General features: G+C 52.9%; 2 pseudogenes; both read right to left on the bottom strand.

The window, feature by feature from the left end:
• LOC123457259 lies at window positions 1-2,037 on the bottom strand (annotated as a pseudogene).
• A 2,877-nt stretch (window positions 2,038-4,914) lies between these two features.
• On the bottom strand, window positions 4,915-6,944 carry LOC123457260 (annotated as a pseudogene).
• Window positions 6,945-9,552: the final 2,608 nt, after the last annotated feature.

Here is a 9,552-nt window from a genome sequence, read left to right as displayed (position 1 = left end):
TCAGAGCATATCTAGAAGAGTCTGATATTCTTCTGAAGTGAGAGGCAGATCAGGTGTTTGTGTCCATTTGCTCCCATGTTTCCTCCACATTCACAGGGGCAGGCCCCTGCTCCTCAAGTTGGACTTCGGTCAGCAGTTGATCAAGGAAGAGCTCCAGGGGGTCCGTGTTCCCACCTTGAATGGGGGCCTGTGCTTGGCCTGGTCCAGAGGGGCTGTGCCACTTGGGGAGGCTGGGGATTTTCTGCAGAAGGCTGGCCAGATGCTAGGGATCGAGGTATCCCTGCCCGAATTTGCTGCTTCCTCCAGGGGCAGTAAGCTGTCCTGGGAACCTTCATGCTCCATGCTGCCAGGATTTCTACCCCAATCCAGTGGGGCTGGCACATGCTCTTCCTTTTGGACTTCGTCCAGCAGTTGATCAAAGAGGAGGAGTTCCAGAGGGCCTGTGCTGTCTGCTTGAGTGCGGGCATCTTCTTGGCCCGCTCCACGGCGCTGTGCCACTTGGGAAGGCTTGGACTCTCTGAAGAAGGAGTTTGAGTCGCTGGGGCTTGAAGTATCCAGGCCTGTACTTCCTGCTTCTTCCTGTGGCCAAAAGCTCTCCCACGAACCTTCATGCACCCTGCCACCAGGATCTACATCCCAATTCAGAGGGGCTGGAGCATGCTCTTCTACTTGGACTTCATCCAACAGTTGATAGAGGAAGAGCTCCAGGGGGGTCCGTGTTCCCACCTTGAGTGGGGGCCTGTGCTTGGCCCTGGTCCAGAGGGCTGTGCCACTTGGGGAGGCTGGGATTCTCTGCAGAAGGTTGGCCAGATGCTAGGGATCGGAGGTATCCATGCCCGAATTTACTGCTTCCTCCAGGGGCAGTAAGCTGTCCTGGGAACCTTCATGCTCCCTGCTGCCAGGATTTCTACCCCAATCCAGTGGGACTGGCACATGCTCTTCCTTTTGGACTTCGTCCAGCAGTTTGATCAAGGAGGAGGAGTTCCAGAGGGCCTGTGCTGTCTGCTTGGAGTGCGGGCATCTTCTTGGCCCGCTCCACAGGGCTGTGCCACTTGGGAAGGCTGGGACTCTCTGCAGAAGGAGTTTGAGTCGCTGGGGCTAGAAGTATCCATGCCTGTACTTCCTGCTTCTTCCTGTGGCCAAAAGCTCTCCTGGGAACCTTCATGCACCCTGCCACCAGGGTCTCCATCCAAATTCAGAGGGGCTGGAGCAGGCTCTTCTACTGGACTTCATCCAGCAGCTGATCAAGGAGGGGTTCCAGAGAGCCTGCGTTGCCTGCTCTGAGTGGGGGGCCTCTTGTTGGGCCTGCTCCACGGGGCTGTGCCACTTGGAAAGGCTGGGACTCCTCCGCAGAAGGAGGGCAAGTCGCTAGGGCTCGAGGTATCCATGCCCGTACTTCCTGCTTCTTCCTGTGGCAACAAGTTCTCCTGGGCACCTTCACGCTCTCTGCCTTCCGGACCTGCAGGGGCCCCATCCGACCCTTGTGACGCCAGCAAGTCTTGATCTTGAGCTGTGGGCCTGCCCCTCCTGTGGCGCCGCCGAGCTCTTCGGTTTTGAAACCATATGTGGATCGTGTCCTCGGGCAACCCTGTGTCACGCGCCAGCTCCTCCCTGGTAGCAAAGCCTGGTCGTGGTTCCTCTCAAAGGCTTGCCCTAGGATCCTGAGCTGTAGCGAGGGTGAGTCGAGTGCGAGGCCTTCTGCCAGATGAGCGCATGCCTCTACCCTGTGGCCTGGATCCAAGCTCTTCCTGGAGCTGTGGCGAGGCTAGCCGCCTGGAGCCTCTGATGGACCTCTTTGAGGCATGCCCCTCCTCTCCACTGCGATTCCTGCGGTTCTGAAACCCACGCGGAATGCGGCAATCTGAGACCCCCATTTCGCTTGGCCAGCTCCTTCCTCTCCTTGAAGCTCAGGTATCTCTTCTTCTTGAAAGTTGATAGCAGGGCCTGCTCTTGCCAGGCCTGCCAAACCGTCTTCCTGCGCCGCCGGGATTCCCGTGCCACACCACTGCCACCAACAGGGCTGCCAGCTTCTGCCATGGTGCCAATGACGGCCTCCCAGGAGTCCTCACCTTGGGAGAATCGACTCAGGACAGCTTCAGAACAAGCACAAGCTGCAGCAACTGCCAGCAGAGTGGCTGTACCACTGGCCCCTTAAATACCTCTGCCTCTGCTCAGGTAGTCCCCGCCCCACTACCTACCAGTTTAGGGCGCTACAGAACATGCCTACCCCTTCCTCGCCGGTGCCGCCAAGAAGCGCCACGCCTGCCACGCCTGGCACCTGACATCAGGGCACCAGGAGGCGGACCTCAAGCGTCCTCTGACACTCAGCAAAATCTCCCCAAAGGCTCCTCATCCCTGGCAAGCCACGGGGTCGCCAGTCTAGACCCACAACCCAGGGAGCACACAGAGTCAGAGGACTCGCCATTCCCATCAGCCATGTCATTCATTGACTGGCAGGTGGCACAGGTACCAGGACACCTATGAGAAGGGGAGCAGTCTTCAGTAAAGCTTGGGGAATTGGACTCAGCCTTCCAGGAATCCCAAGCCCTATGGAAGCCATGCTCAGTTCATCCCATCCCGGATTCAATCAGCTTACAAAGGACAAGACCACACACTGACGATCCCAACATCATGGTCTGAGATCCAAAGACATCACCACCTCCATCCTATCTCTAGAGTGTTTCAGACCCCCTTCCTTGACTTTCCAAGTCTGACTGTGCTATGAGGACAAGAGGGAACATCACCTGTACTGAGATTAAATGAAAATCCAAACAGCCCCTAGGCACCTGGCAGCAACACACAGAGACAATTGTGAACAGGCACACCCTCAGACCAAACACACACATACACACATTTGCATGCATGCACGCACACACGCACCACAACAAACACGTGCACACATGCCGGGCACACACAAGCACAAACACACACACACACACACACACACACACACAAACACACACACATCATGCTCACAAATATCCTAAGGGAAGATAAAGTCACGACCATGGGTGGGGTTAGGGGCAGAGGAAGACACGAAGAGAGAGACAAACACAGATGTGGAGAGAAGGGGGGAAGGGATTTAGGGACAGAGGGTGAGGGTGTAGGGAGAGAGTGACAGAGTGCAGAAGGAAGGGAAGAATGGATAGAGAGGAGATAGGGAAGTAGGGAGTAGAAAGTGGATGGGGGGAGTGAATATGGGAGGGTAGAAGGATGGGGGATGGAGACAGAGAGTGGAAGAGATGGTGAAATGGAGGCAAGGAGGGAAATGGGAGGGGGAGCAAAAGAGGAATGGAGGGAGAGAGAGAGAGACAGAGACAGACAGACAGATAGACAGAGACAGAGAGAGATGGAGACACCTCACAAGGTGTTTCTTTCACAGACTGTATGAAAAGGAGCCTGGAAGCTTGAGACACCAGTAGGTTGTGCACTTTCGATGGAGCAGGTTGAAGAAAAGAGTTGATCATCTTCCTGCATGTGCTGTGTTAGCTGGCGGTATGTTCTGTGCTCTTAGATCTCTGGAGTTAGCCTTGAACACTGGAGACACTTCAAATAAGTTGTCCTGAGGTGATGGCCAGCAAATGAGAGATTGTTTTGTCCTGCTGGCATGCCATAAGGCTCTCTGTAGAATTGTCGATCATTGTAGAATGGTAAACATACCGTCTCCTTCCAATGTGGGTCAAGGATCAACTTGGAGCTCCATATAAACAGCATGACCTTGAACACCTGGGAATCTCAAGATCAAAAGAGGGATAAGGGAGGGTGCTGGGGATTAATCCCAATAGGATTGAAAGACCTCCAGATTGATTTAGGCATGCATGGATGAATGGATGCAAGGATGGATAGATGGATGGATGGATGGATGGATGGATGGATGAAGAATAGACTGATGGCTGTGTTTCAAGCTTGGAATAAGATGTTCACACCTAGCTGCACTGTATTCCCAAGATGATCTTTCTTTGACAAGGTTATGCCTTACACACATTCTTCTTTCAGTTGACATTCCACCTGCTTGTTACTAGATCAAGCAAGCCCGTCTCTCCACTGGACATAGCCCAGCCTTCCTTGTTCTCTGCCCTTTTCTACCTGGCCTCTCTGCATCCCTCCTGAATACCTTCCTATGTCTTTAATCCCTTTAAATGGAATTCTCATGCACTTTCTCCGGGTAGAACAAAACAGCCTATTCAACCCCACCCCTCATCCACAAAACAGCACACAAACACACGAACAAATTTTGGTTAAAATCAATAAAGTTTATTGAAAGCAATGGAAACAAACTACACAAAACCAACCCAAACCCAACAAAGCCAACCCACCCCTAAAAAAAAGAAAAAGAAAAAAAAATGAAAAAGAAAGTGAAAAAGAAAAAGAAAACAAACAAAAGACCTATGGGTAGTAGATATTAAAAGACTGGCCTGTAAAACCTTGCCACAGCTCTGCATGAAGCATCTGTAAGGATAACAGCAGTCCATATAAGCCAGGGAAGGAGTCCACTCTCCCCATTGCCCTCAGGGAGTGTGTGTCCTCTGTAGTGAAGCCTAGTCCTAGTGTCCCGTGTGATTTCCTGGGGTCCACTGGAGCCAGTCACTTGGTGTGGCCCTTCTTTTGGGGTTATCTTTAGGCTCCTTGTTGTTGAGGAGTCACTATTGGCCTCTCCATCTGTCCCTGTAGCAGAGTCTCTCACTTTCAGGGCTGATTTCCTAATCCCCGGGCCCTGGAGAAGGCACTTCATTATTATCCCCACCTGCAATCAATCCTTATAGTTAGCGAGACACCTTGCATTTCGGGAAGTCACTGGAGTTGGGTTTTTGATGCACATCCTTGCTGGGATGGGTCCCTTCTCCAGTTCCAAATCGGGTCTCTTCAGGACTTTGGCCTCTCGGGTTTCTAGAAGCAAGGGGTACTGTCGGGGAGTCAGAGCATATCTAGAAGAGTCTGATATTCTTCTGGAGTGAGAGGCAGATCAGGTGTTGTGTCCATTTGCTCCCATGTTTCCTCCACATTCACAGGGGCAGGCCCCTGCTCCTCAAGTTGGACTTCGGTCAGCAGTTGATCAAGGAAGAGCTCCAGGGGGTCCGTGTTCCCACCTTGAATGGGGGCCTGTGCTTGGCCTGGTCCAGAGGGCTGTGCCACTTGGGGAGGCTGGGATTTTCTGCAGAAGGCTGGCCAGATGCTAGGGATCGAGGTATCCCTGCCCGAATTTGCTGCTTCCTCCAGGGGCAGTAAGCTGTCCTGGGAACCTTCATGCTCCATGCTGCCAGGATTTCTACCCCAATCCAGTGGGGCTGGCACATGCTCTTCCTTTTGGACTTCGTCCAGCAGTTGATCAAGGAGGAGGAGTTCCAGAGGGCCTGTGCTGTCTGCTTGAGTGCGGGCATCTTCTTGGCCCGCTCCACAGGGCTGTGCCACTTGGGAAGGCTGGGACTCTCTGCAGAAGGAGTTTGAGTCGCTGGGGCTAGAAGTATCCATGCCTGTACTTCCTGCTTCTTCCTGTGGCCAAAAGCTCTCCCACGAACCTTCATGCACCCTGCCACCAGGATCTACATCCCAATTCAGAGGGGCTGGAGCATGCTCTTCTACTTGGACTTCATCCAACAGTTGATAGAGGAAGAGCTCCAGGGGGTCCGTGTTCCCACCTTGAGTGGGGGCCTGTGCTTGGCCTGGTCCAGAGGGCTGTGCCACTTGGGGAGGCTGGGATTCTCTGCAGAAGGTTGGCCAGATGCTAGGGATCGAGGTATCCATGCCCGAATTTACTGCTTCCTCCAGGGGCAGTAAGCTGTCCTGGGAACCTTCATGCTCCCTGCTGCCAGGATTTCTACCCCAATCCAGTGGGACTTGGCACATGCTCTTCCTTTTGGACTTCGTCCAGCAGTTGATCAAGGAGGAGGAGTTCCAGAGGGCCTGTGCTGTCTGCTTGAGTGCGGGCATCTTCTTGGCCGCTCCACAGGGCTGTGCCACTTGGGAAGGCTGGGACTCTCTGCAGAAGGAGTTTGAGTCGCTGGGGCTAGAAGTATCCATGCCTGTACTTCCTGCTTCTTCCTGTGGCCTAAAGCTCTCCTGGGAACCTTCATGCACCCTGCCACCAGGGTCTCCATCCAAATTCAGAGGGGCTGGAGCAGGCTCTTCTACTTGGACTTCATCCAGCAGCTGATCAAGGAGGGGTTCCAGAGAGCCTGCGTTGCCTGCTCGAGTGGGGGGCCTCTTGTTGGCCTGCTCCACGGGGGCTGTGCCACTTGGAAAGGCTGGGACTCTCCGCAGAAGGAGGGCAAGTCGCTAGGGCTCGAGGTATCCATGCCCGTACTTCCTGCTTCTTCCTGTGGCAACAAGTTCTCCTGGGCACCTTCACGCTCTCTGCCTTCCGGACCTGCAGGGGCCCCATCCGACCCTTGTGACGCCAGCAAGTCTTGATCTTGAGCTGTGGGCCTGCCCCTCCTGTGGCGCCGCCGAGCTCTTCGGTTTTGAAACCATATGTGGAATCGTGTCCTCGGGCAACCCTGTGTCACGCGCCAGCTCCTCCCTGGTAGCAAAGCCTGGTCGTGGGTTCCTCTCAAAGGCTTGCCCTAGGATCCTGAGCTGTAGCGAGGTGAGTCGAGTGCGAGGCCTTCTGCCAGATGAGCGCATGCCTCTACCCTGTGGCCTGGATCCAAGCTCTTCCTGGAGCTGTGGCGAGGCTAGCCGCCTGGAGCCTCTGATGGACCTCTTTGAGGCATGCCCCTCCTCTCCACTGCGATTCCTGCGGTTCTGAAACCACACGCGGATGCGGCAATCTGAGTACCCCCATTCGCTTGGCCAGCTCCTTCCTCTCCTTGAAGCTCAGGTATCTCTTCTTCTTGAAAGTTGATAGCAGGGCCTGCTCTTGCCAGGGCCTGCCAAACCGTCTTCCTGTGCCGCCGGGATTCCCGTGCCACACCACTGCCACCAACAGGGCTGCCAGCTTCTGCCATGGTGCCAATGACGGCCTCCCAGGAGTCCTCACCTTGGGAGAATCGACTCAGGACAGCTTCAGAACAAGCACAAGCTGCAGCAACTGCCAGCAGAGTGGCTGTGACCACTGCCCCTTAAATACCTCTGCCTCTGCTCAGGTAGTCCCGCCCACTACCTACCAGTTAGGCGCTACAGAACATGCCTACCCCTTCCTCGCGGTGCCGCAAGAAGCGCCACGCCTGCCACGCCTGGCACCTGACATCAGGGCACCAGGAGGCGGACCCTCAAGCGTCCTCTGACACTCAGCAAAATCTCCCCAAAGGCTCCTCATCCCTGGCAAGCCACGGGGTCGCCAGTCTAGACCCACACCCAGGGAGCACACAAGAGTCAGAGGACTCGCCATTCCCATCAGCCAAATCATTCATTGACTGGCAGGTGGCACAGGTACCAGGACACCTATGAGAAGGGGAGCAGTCTTCAGTAAAGCTTGGGGAATTGGACTCAGCCTTCCAGGAATCCCAAGCCCTATGGAAGCCATGCTCAGTTCATCCCATCCGGATTCAATCAGCTTACAAAGACAAGACCACACACTGACGATCCCAACATCATGGTCTGAGATCCAAAGACATCACCACCTCCATCCTATCTCTAGAGTGTTTCAGACCCCCTTCCTTGACTTTCCAAGTCTGACTGTGCTATGAGGACAAGAGGGAACATCACCTGTACTGAGATTAAATGAAAATCCAAACAGCCCCTAGGCACCTGGCAGCAACACACAGAGACAATTGTGAACAGGCACACCCTCAGACCAAACACACACATACACACATTTGCATGCATGCACGCACACACGCACACACAAACACGTGCACACATGCGGGCACACACAAGCACAAACACACACACACACACACACAAACACACACACATCATGCTCACAAATATCCTAAGGGAAGATAAAGTCACGACCATGGGTGGGGTTAGGGGCAGAGGAAGACACGAAGAGAGAGACAAACACAGATGTGGAGAGAAGGGGGGGAAGGGATTTAGGGACAGAGGGTGGAGGGTGGTAGGGAGAGAGTGACAGAGTGCAGAAGGAAGGGAAGAATGGATAGAGAGAGATAGGGAAGTAGGGAGGTAGAAAGTGGATGGGGGAGTGAATATGGGAGGGTAGAAGGATGGGGATGGAGACAGAGAGTGGAAGAGACGGTGAAATGGAGGCAAGGAGGGAAAATGGGAGGGGGAGCAAAAGAGGAATGGAGGGAGAGAGAGAGAGACAGAGACAGACAGACAGAAAGACAGACAGAGACAGAGAGAGATGGAGACACCTCACAAGGTGTTTCTTTCACAGACTGTATGAAAAGGAGCCTGGAAGCTTGAGACACCAGTAGGTTGTGCACTTTCGATGGAGCAGGTTGAAGAAAAGAGTTGATCATCTTCCTGCATGTGCTGTGTTAGCTGGCGGTATGTTCTGTGCTCTTAGATCTCTGGAGTTAGCCTTGAACACTGGAGACACTTCAAATAAGTAGTCCTGAGGTGACGGCCAGCAAATGAGAGATTGTTTTGTCCTGCTGGCCTGCCATAAGGCTCTCTGTAGAATTGTCGATCATTGTAGAATGGTAAACATACCTTCTCCTTCCAATGTGGGTCAAGGATCAACTTGGAGCTCCATATAAACAGCATGACCTTGAACACCTGGGAAATCTCAAGATCAAAAGAGGGATTAGGGAGGGTGCTGGGGATTAATCCCAATAGGATTGAAAGATCTACAGATTGATTTAGGCATGCATGGATGAATGGATGCAAGGATGGATAGATGGATGGATGGATGGATGGATGAAGAATAGACTGATGGCTGTGTTTCAAGCTTGGAATAAGATGTTCACACCTAGCTGCACTGTATTCCCAAGATGATCTTTCTTGACAAGGTTATGCCTTACACACATTCTTCTTTCAGTTGACATTCCACCTGCTTGTTACTAGATCAAGCAAGCCCGTCTCTCCACTGGACATAGCCCAGCCTTCCTTGTTCTCTACCCTTTTCTACCTGGCCTCTCTGCATCCCTCCTGAATACCTTCCTATGTCTTGAATCCCTTTAAATGGATATTCTCATGCACTTTCTCCGGGTAGAACAAAGCAGGCCTATTCAACCCACCCCTCATCCCCACAAAACAGCACACAAACACACGAACAAATTTTGTTAAAATCAATAAAGTTTATTGAAAGCAATGGAAACAAACTACACAAAACCAAACCAAACCCAACAAAGCCAACCCACCCCTAAAAAAAAGAAAAAGAAAAAAAAATGAAAAAGAAAGTGAAAAAGAAAAAGAAAACAAACAAAAGACCTATGGGTAGTAGATATTAAAAGACTGGCCTGTAAAACCTTGCACAGCTCTGCATGAAGCATCTGTAAGGATAACAGCAGTCCATATAAGCCAGGGAAGGAGTCCACTCTCCCCATTGCCCTCAGGGAGTGTGTGTCCTCTGTAGTGAAGCCTAGTCCTAGTGTCCCGTGTGATTTCCTGGGGTCCACTGGAGCCAGTCACTTGGTGTGGCCCTTCTTTTGGGGTTATCTTTAGGCTCCTTGTTGTTGAGGAGTCACTATTGGCCTCTCCATCTGTCCC

This window comes from Jaculus jaculus, unplaced genomic scaffold (assembly GCF_020740685.1).
Source record: "Jaculus jaculus isolate mJacJac1 unplaced genomic scaffold, mJacJac1.mat.Y.cur mat_scaffold_175_1_27696_arrow_ctg1, whole genome shotgun sequence".
Taxonomy (NCBI): domain Eukaryota; kingdom Metazoa; phylum Chordata; class Mammalia; order Rodentia; family Dipodidae; genus Jaculus; species Jaculus jaculus.
Note: the sequence above shows the minus strand (reverse complement) of the source record. Positions and strands in the feature narration are given on the sequence as shown.